Here is a 9,476-nt window from a genome sequence, read left to right on the forward strand (position 1 = left end):
CCTCACCTTTTAGGCCTTCCAGCTGCTGCTCTTCCTCCTGGCCTGCCAAGGCCCTGCCAGGCCTCCAGCATCTGCCCAGCCTCAGGCTCAGCAGGACGTGTGGCTGGCATGCTGTAGGCAAGTTTGGCCTGGTCCAAGGCCCTCCCAGACCTGAGACTGCCACCTCTTGTGTGTAGCCACCTTGCATGTCCTTGGCCTTCCTGACTGCGTCTTGTGGGGCTTCTTTTGCAGTTCCTTGGTCTTAGGAGAAAGAGAGTCTGGCCATGGCCAACTGCCTTCCACTAGTGGCCACAGGGCTGCCCCTCAGAGCCTCTTATGGTTCCTTCAGAAGCCCCTAGAGGAAGCCCCCTGCTGGTTAGAAGCCACTGCTGAGCAGGCCGACTTCAGCAGGGGTACTGGGGACTTGGGGCCATCAGGAACCCCAGCAGTTCAATCTTTCCAGGTCAGTGCCTACCAGAGGTGTCCACATGCCTGTTCCATGGTCTGGCAATGGCCTGGCAATGGCCTGATCTCTGCTGCCTTGTCTGCCCTTTGCCTGTGCCCTGGGCAATGTCTCCTGTTCTGCTCTGCAAGGGTTTCCCTTGCCCATTTATCTTGTGGCCTGTTATGTGCCCGCAGCCTTTGTCTGGTGCCTTGCTTTATACTACCCATTCTACTCCTTTATGCATTTATATTTTACCAAATACAGGGGTTTGTTCAGTGCTATTTACCTACAGTTTTGCCTGCCTCCCCCTTCTTTTTTGGGGGAAGCTTGTCTGGCTTTTTGGCTCAGCTCTCTTACCTTCTTGCTTTTAGATCTAATTTCCCCACTTCTTCAGCTTTTCACTGTCTGCTTGACTTTTCTCACCATTTCTCAGCTTTATGCTTATGGGTTGTTTATTGTCTGTCCCTGGCATCAAACTCTTTCCATTGTCTTTTTTGTCCCTGCATTTATATTGGAATGTTCTTCTGTTGTTATCAGAACCTTCTAAGGTTGCAAAAAGTTATTCAGTTCCAAGATCTGGGGCAACTTCAGCAAAGCTTTAGGGCCTCTCTGTCCCCTCATTCTGGGTCCAAAAAGGTCAGATGGTATCCCAATCCCAGCCTGTCTCCCGGTACTTGGAACCTTCTGAATTTTGGCCCCTCCCCCAGTTTGCCTCAGCCTTTCTAAATCCTCTTTCATTAGGCCTGGACATTTCTCTGATATCAGTTCCTCACATGCCTTTGTCCTCCTCCCTCCCTCCCCATGGCTGGAAATCTGCCCTGTCTATCTCTTTCTCCTGTGTGTGTTCTTCCTTCCCCACTAGGCCTCCACTTTCCTCATGCTTTCTCTTCTTAGCCCAGCTGATGTGGGGATGAGTTCTTTTGAGGTTCCGGGGCTGCATCAGGGACAGCAGAGGGTCTGGAAGTGGATCCTCTTAGCTGGCAAGCCCTTGTGACTGCCCAGCCAGAGGGCTGCTGGCTGAGCGGGCAGGGCCCTTGGGCTTCCTGGCTGGTGGCTCAGGCACAGGGAGTTTGCCTGAGGTTCCAGAGGTAGCTGGTTCTAATCCAGCTCTGTTCTCTCCATCCTTCTGTTCCTCCCAATAATTTTCTTGATTTGATATTTCACAGGATGGTGGGTGTGTTAGGGCTTTTTTAATCTAATATTTTATTGAGTCCCCTATTCACAAAAATATTTTCATCAGCATCTCCCAATCAGTCTATCCTTTACGCATATATTATTATCCCTAAGTAGTTATTATCATCCTATAAAATATAGAGCCTTTACAAAATAGAAATTCTTCTACCATTAGCTGAATTTTCTGTCTTTTGGAAATAATATTAATTGTCTACATAATATGTTAATAATTATCTTTTGGTGATAGCAGTGCTATAGACTATACTTTAAGTGCTATATATACCCTAGATATCATGATTGTTTTGTATTATTTCTGTGTAACACTGTATGTTTTATAGAGCATTTAATATATGATTAAATGTTTATTTCTGTACTTTTTTTTTAAAGTCTGCCATACCTGAAGAATGTACTCCACAAATTTATGTGTTTGCTAATAGTAGGGTAGAAGTGCATAGTTGGCCTCCTCCTGTAAATCTGAATAAGCATTTTTCTTTTTCTTTTTTTGGGGGGGGATAAGCATTTTTCATATTCAGCTACCCTTTATGCTATGGATTTTGTTGCATTTCAGCTTGTCAGTTTCAATCTTCCTTGCTTTTGGTAGTTGTTCTTGCAAACTAATCAGTAAGATGGTGTCTAGTAAATCGGTTTACAACCATTGAGACCCTCCCTTTCAGGGATTTTAAGTCTCTACAATTGTTTTCGCATTTTAAAAGTGTGCATATATGCAAATATTTACATGCGGCCCACATAAAGTTTTCAGAAGCCCAGAGAGAAGAGAGGGCCTCCAGTTGAGATGCTGGTCAACAGTTTCAAATTCTGCAGAGAGGTCAAGGCGGATGAGGCTTGTGCAAAGGCCTTCAGATGTCTCCATTATGTCGTCATTTGCATTGGGGAAGAAGGTAGTTCATTTGAGGGATGTTGAGTCAAGCAAAACAGAGAGGTTGGGACTGAAAGCCTATTGGTACTATTAATAGGAATATGGAAATTCAGGACGACAGTGGGTTGGGGAGAAGAAGATTATCTAAGGAGCCTTGTGATGCAGTTCATAATCCATCCATGTGTGCTCCTCTTGTGGCACACAATTCCCTCCCTCCCCAAAATTGTATGCAGGTGCCAGGGTGCAAGGTATGGGGGGGGAAATCTGGGGGTGGTGGAGGATGGGGGAAATGTGACAGTCTAACTTCCTGGTCACTGATCTGGAGTGCAGAGCCTGGCTGGTAGGGGAGATCTACTTGCTGAAGAAGATATGAGATGCTCTTATGTATCATTAAGAGTGTGAGCACACTGGGTATGGAATCAGGCGTTTCCTCTATTGTTTCTTTTTTCCTTTTTTTTTTTTTTTAGTGAGGCAATTGGGGTTAAGTGACTTGCCCAGGGTCACACAGCTAGTAAGTGTTTAGTGTCTGAGGCTGGGATTTGAACTCAGGTCCTCCAAACTTCAGGGCCAGGGCTCTATCCACTGTGCCACCTAGCTGCCCCTCCTCTATTGTTTCTAAGGCCACCTGGGTCTCAGAGGACCCAGAGTTAGAGGAGGCGAGTGAGAAGAGGTGGTTGAGGACTAGAATAGGTGAAGGCGCTTATTGTAATTGTGGTGGAGACAAGCCCATAACTGGCTATCACCAAGGGCCATCTTCCCACCCTCTTATTTGTTGATCCCATATCCCCTGGGATCACGCTGTGCCACACACCACTTCCACTCCCTTAGTCTTATTACAGGCTGAGGCCCCGACTTTGGAGACCAACTAGTATTGAGAACCAGTGTGAGGGCCCACCCTAAGCATGTTTGCTGACATGCTGAATTGTGAGGCAGAGTAAATGGGACTTTTCTGGCTCTGACAAAGCCTCAGAGGTCTCAGTCTATTTCCAGTCAGAGCGATGTGCCATGCTCAGGAGAGGGAGCAAAAGCAGCTTGTATGTCCAGGGATTTAGACCTGGGGAAGCTAAGTATGCCCAGCATGGATGTGGCCTAGAAGACTTGGAAATGTCAGTAAACTCAGAGTCTGCATGTCTATGTTGGAGGCCTTCCTCCAACACCGTGGGCCCAAGCGTAGACGTCTTAGGGAGCATGAGTGTGAGTGCACTCAGTCTTTCACAAGCCCCGTCCTCTGCCCAATCAGAGGCTCCTGGCTGTTGACCATGATGCTGAAAGCGATTGACCACCCAGTAGGAAAAGCCCCCTACTCAGCAAGCTTTAGAAAGGGAAATTTCTCCTGCCTTTTAAAGAGGTTTTAAGAATTCTGACAACTCTGCCTGCGGCTTTCACAGGAGGGAGAATTTCTCTCCCCTCCCCATCCTCAGTAGCCATAAGTGGCACGCACATAATGCTTCCATGGGCAAGTCTGAGGCTGGGGCCTGAGTCTCTGGCCGCTCCTTCTGTTCTCTCCTGGCCACAGGTAACTAAATAGCGATCCCAAGGTGGATGTTTCTAAGCCCAGGTCACTCACTACCTCCTGAGTTCAAGAGTTCTGCACTTCTTAGTCGCAGTTCTGACTGGTAGCAGGAGGTGCTTTCTGACTCTTCTTACATAAAATGACCCTTTCTAAGAGTATGTGACCAGGGATTGCTAGGCGAGATGGACCTTGAGTGTTTCTTGAACAACAGATCACAAGTGTCCCTGGAGTCTGCTGCCTGGGAAAGTGGAATGGAGGTGTTTATGTTTTGAGGATGTGGTGATGAGTGTTTATAAATCTTTTGTATTTAAAAAAATTTTTTTGGTGGTAAGAGAAATGAGTCCTTTCTTTGGTATTTACTAAATGTACTTTGTATATGGAATAGTTTTTTTTTTCCTAGAAGAGACCATGTTAATCTCATCTGTGCAGACCTTAAGCTTTATTTAATAGATTATCCCTTCGATTCCAGGATAGGGAAATAATGAGCCAGAAAATACAGGGCAAGAAGGGAGCCTGAATCACCATCCTACCTCCATTATACCCCCACCCCCATGTTTTGGGGTCAGGCTCTCTCAGGACTGAACACAATCTTAGTGAGTCTTTGGCTGGGGTCCTATTGTGAAATGACATCCCATGGAAAGAAGATTCATAAATGTGAGCCTCAATGACCTCGGAGGTTTAAGTAAGGCAGGCAAATTGTGTGGGGAACATATTCCCCAGTAAAAGCTGCTCCCTGCCAGGAACTGTCGAGCCTTGAGGATAGGGTCCATGAACAGTTAGGGGACCAGCAGGAAAGGTTCCCCCAAGGGGCCCAATATGAAGGTAGCTGGATTGCTATTACGAGTGGCAGGCATTTCCAGGGCAGAGCTGGCAATGCCTCTGGAATGCAACTGCACTGGGTGTGGCTGTGCAGCTTGGAAAGGTGCTAATTGAGAGTATCCCTGCGGGTTAGGGGGTATAGCTCAGGGGTAGAGCATTTGACTGCAGATCAAGAGGTCCCTGGTTCAAATCCAGGTGCCCCCTTCCAGCTGCCTTACCTTTTAGGCCTTCCAGACGCTCCTCCTAATATTAATCTCAATATCTTAGTCATATGTCTGTGACCCATATTGCCCCATTGACTTACTGACAGCAACTCCTTTCTCTGCACAAGTACTATTCTGTTGGCTTGCCGGTTTACCTTCTTGTACCCAGGCGCTTCCAGGTCATTTTAGTCATTTTAGAACATCTTTGGATATACATAGTCCCCTCGGGGTCAAAAGTTCTCAACCCGAATAAAGAAAAAGAGAACTGTAGTCCTTGCTGCCCGTCCCATACCTCCCTAGGAACAGACCTACATTCAGGTTTAATTGTTGAAATCACGGAGGGTCATGTGGTTCTTCTGTAACTCTTAGGTCCTCTTTTCTTTATTGTCTTTGGGCTGGGGGAAGGCCTTTTGTAAGCACAAAGACAGGCAGAGAACCAATTAACACTTTGTAAAGCGGTACTAGCTTGTTGAATTGGATTGCTGATTTATTTGGAAGGGCAGATAAGTGACACAGTGGATAGAATGCAGGGCCTGGAGTCAGGAAGACTCATCTGGCCTCTGACACTTACCATTGTTTGCCTCGGTTTCCTCATCTGTAAAATGAGTTAGAAGAAAATGGCAAACCACTCCAGTATCTTTGCCAAGAAAACCCCAAATGAGGTCATGAAGAATTGGACATGACTAAACAACAATTTATTTGGAAGAATGTGACTTACCAGACTTGATTATCAAGTGTGTTACAAATGTAGATTTTTACAAGACTTTAGTATGAGGCACTGAGAAAGGCATTCAAAAAGGAAACGCAGCCCCTTTCCAAGTCATGCAAGATCTAAGATATGGGACAATGGACTTTGACAAATACACTCCAGTAGGTCTGCTGAAGACAGTAAGTATTAAAACTGGGGGGAGAGTATAAGGGTTTGGGGTTGATTGAGCTAATCAATGGAGCAAGTCACCCCACTTCATTTAAATTAAATGATAAGGGGCAGCTAGGTGGCGCAGTGGATAAAGCACCGGCCCTGGAGTCAGGAGTACCTGGGTTCAAATCCGGCCTCAGACACTTAACACTTACTAGCTGTGTGACCCTGGGCAAGTCACTTAACCCCAATTGCCTTACCGAAAAAAAAAAAAATAAATTAAATGATAAAATGTTTCCCTCTGATACCTTATGAGAACATGTCAAATCAATGATAGCTTTAGACAGTGTGCAAAATCCTTATCAGCAAGAGTGATATATTGCTCAGGAACCATGTTTGGGTTGGCTAAGAAAACTTGGGAATGCCCTGTATAAAACCAGGGAACTAATTCAGAATTCAAGAAATTCAGAGAAATGGCAAGAAAGAGTCTTCTAGCTAAATGCTGAGAAGGAACCAACAGGGAGGGGAAGCACAGTGCCCTAGGACCCTCAGATGAAGTTTTTCCCCTCCCCCTGAAAACTTCAGAGGCTGCTGAGACTTCCCACTGAGGTCCTAGCAGCATCTCCTGATCAGAGGACAGCAGTGTTGGCATTGGGAGGTGATGATGACAACAAAAGAATCAGAGGTAGATTTCAGGCTCTCCAATGAGCCCAGCAGAAAATCTGCAACATACGTAAGAGGAGCATTTTGAAGGTTCCAACAAAGGGACTTGTATAAATTAAGTCCTTTCCCCTGAAGAAACATGTCATACAATTTTTTATTATTTATTTATCTATCTATCTATTTATTCATTCATTTATTTATTTTGGTGAGGCAATTGGGGTTAAGTGACTTGCCCAGGGTCACACAGCTAGTAAGTGTCAAGTGTCTGAGGCCAAATTTGAACTCAGGTCCTCCTGAATCCAGGGCCAGTGCTCTATCCACTGCGCCACCTAGCTACCCCAGCATGTCATACAATTTTGAGAGATGTTTTGAACCTGCTCTTATTACTAGACCACCTTAGTAAATATCTCTTTCTAGAAGATAATTAAGTCCAGCTAATTGATAATCCCTTGAGAATCATACGTGGAAACACACCCATGGAGGTTCATTGGAGCATTGAAAAGGACATCTGCAGTCCTCCAGGGGGTACCCCTAGAACCCTGAAGGGGAGATTTATCTAGTCTTGCTCTGGGAGACCCGTGTCTTCAGTGTGAGCAGGATCCCCAGATTGCACACGTGCTACATTTACAGAGACTGCGCCAGTTTTTCCAGCTGTCCTTCCCAATTTCGGTGGGCACGCAGGGCCGCTGGACATAGCCTTGTCTTGCATCAGGCAGCAATTGCCCTCTTTCATCCAGTCCTTTTCACATCTCTTTTTCCTTCCCTCTCTACTCTCACCACAGCCTTTCACCACCTGGACATTCCTGTCTGGATCAAGTCTCTCTTCCTTCCTCTCAACGTCAAATAAGCAGCGTGTCTGGTTTCCATGGCTTTGAACTATAACTCTGTCTTGACGCCTCCCTTGGACCTCTTGAGACTTTCTTACAGAGTCACAGAACCTCAGGTTTGGAAAGGACCTCGCTGGTCATCTTGGCTGATCTGGATCTGTGCTGACAACTCATTCTATAGGATTCCCAATAAGGAGTCGCTTCATATCTCTCTTGGAGCTTGGGGGCGGGGGGGGGGGGGGGGGGGGGGAGAGGGGGAGGAAACAAGAGGGGGGAAACAGTCATCGAGTCTGATCCTGCCTCTTTAATTTCTCCCTGTTGCTCTTAGGTTTGTTCCTAGCGTTTAGTGACTTTGTAGTGGTTCAGTTGTGTCTGACTCCTTGTGACTCCATGGACCATAGCACACATGCCAATGCTGTCCATGGGGTTTTCTTAGCAAAGACACTGGAGTGATTTGCCATTTCCTTCTCCAGTAGATTAAGGCAAACAGAGGTTAAGTGACTTATCTGGGGTCACGCAGTTAGTGTCTGAGTTGGGATTTGAACTCAGGTCTTCCTGACTCCAGACCCAGTGCTCTATCCACTGAGCAGCCTAGCTACTTCTGTGTCACTGCCTCAGTGACTTTACTAATCATCCATTCAGCAGCCTTTGCTTAAGTCAGCTTACTATTTGGTTTCTCTCTCTCTAGCATCGGAAGGTAAATTATCTCTTTCTTGAAATACTTTCCAAGTTGGGCTTCCGTGACGCTGAGCCCAGACCTATGATTTTACTGGCATAAAGAACTCCCAGTGAGGAAACTGTCTCCTGATACAGAGTTGCTTAACTTTTAAATATCTTACACATCTCTTTGAGACACTGAGGGATTAAATTACTCTTCTTCATACTGTTGGTAGAAACCATAGAGAAGTATTACTGTATGTTCATGAAATATTGGGTGAACACTTTCCTAGTGTGGAAGTGGTGATTCGTGGTACTCTGGTGTGGTGTAAAAAGAGCATTGGTTTTCAAAAGATCCAAGTTCTAAGGCCAGGTCCCCACAGGTGCCAGGGTCTCTAAGACCCTGGGCAAATCACCGAACCGCTCCTCTTTCTTTAGCTATAGAACAACAGCAACCAATATTTGCCTTTTGGGGGCAGCTAGATGGCGAAGTGGTTAAAGCACCGGCCCTGGATTTAGGAGGACCTGAGTTCAAATCTGGCCTCAGACACTTGACACTTACTAGCTGCATGACCCTGGGCAAGTCACTTAACCCCCATTGCAACAAACAAAAAAAAACCTTTCCCATGATGTTTGCCTTTTCTTCCTGTATTGCTGTGAAGAAACTGCAAGACAGCAAAAGATCATAGATGGAGAGTTGGAAGGATCCCAGAGTTCATTTAAACCAATTCCTTTGTTTTGCAGATAAGCAAACTAAGGCCAGGGAGGTCGTGATTGGTTCTAGCTCCCACAGGTGGTAACCACCAGATGTGCCATCAGAACGCAGGGTCTCTGGCTCCACTCTAGCATGATGCCTGATTGCAGGCTTCGAGCACTCTAGAGTACATCATCTAAGCCTGAAGAATTTGGTGATTTCTGTTGAAAGGCTGGGACAAATGTGAAATATGTAGCTGGACCTAGTAGGTAGGTGTCAGATTGAGACAGACTGATGAATTGGGGGGGGTGAAAGATGCTTAGAAGCACCTGGCTTCAGCTGCGATAGGAGTCAGAAGGGACTCAGATTGCCAAGTGATGGGATGCCAGGGAAGGGAGCTGGAGGCTGAGGGTCGGTTAAGCAGCCCTGTCTGGTCTCTCTAGGAAGCAGCACAACTGGCTCCTGAGTGAATTCTGGCCCAGGGATTCATGTAGGTGAGAAGCAGCTTAGTTCAACTTCCCAAGCCCTCTAACAGTCACTTTTCTCTGTAAACTTGATTTATTTCCCCCCCACACTTCCTAGGATCACATTTGGAGCTGAGAGGGAACTCGGAGGTTATCTAGGCAATTGAGGGCCAGAGAGGTTAAATAATTTGCCCAAGGTTTCAAAGATGGTGAGCAGCATAATGGGGCTCCGAATCCAGCGGTCTTCTTTCTGTGCCAGAGGTAGGAACAACAGCGCCACGTGTTAACAAGACTAGATTCCCC

General features: G+C 46.2%; 1 non-coding gene across 1 annotated transcript; it reads left to right on the forward strand.

Moving 5' to 3' along the window:
- The first annotated feature begins 4,938 nt into the window (after positions 1-4,938).
- On the forward strand, positions 4,939-5,010 carry TRNAC-GCA. The gene has a single exon. It is a non-coding gene; the product is annotated as a tRNA-Cys (tRNA).
- Positions 5,011-9,476: the final 4,466 nt, after the last annotated feature.

Source organism: Dromiciops gliroides, chromosome 5, assembly GCF_019393635.1.
Source record: "Dromiciops gliroides isolate mDroGli1 chromosome 5, mDroGli1.pri, whole genome shotgun sequence".
NCBI lineage: Eukaryota > Metazoa > Chordata > Mammalia > Microbiotheria > Microbiotheriidae > Dromiciops > Dromiciops gliroides.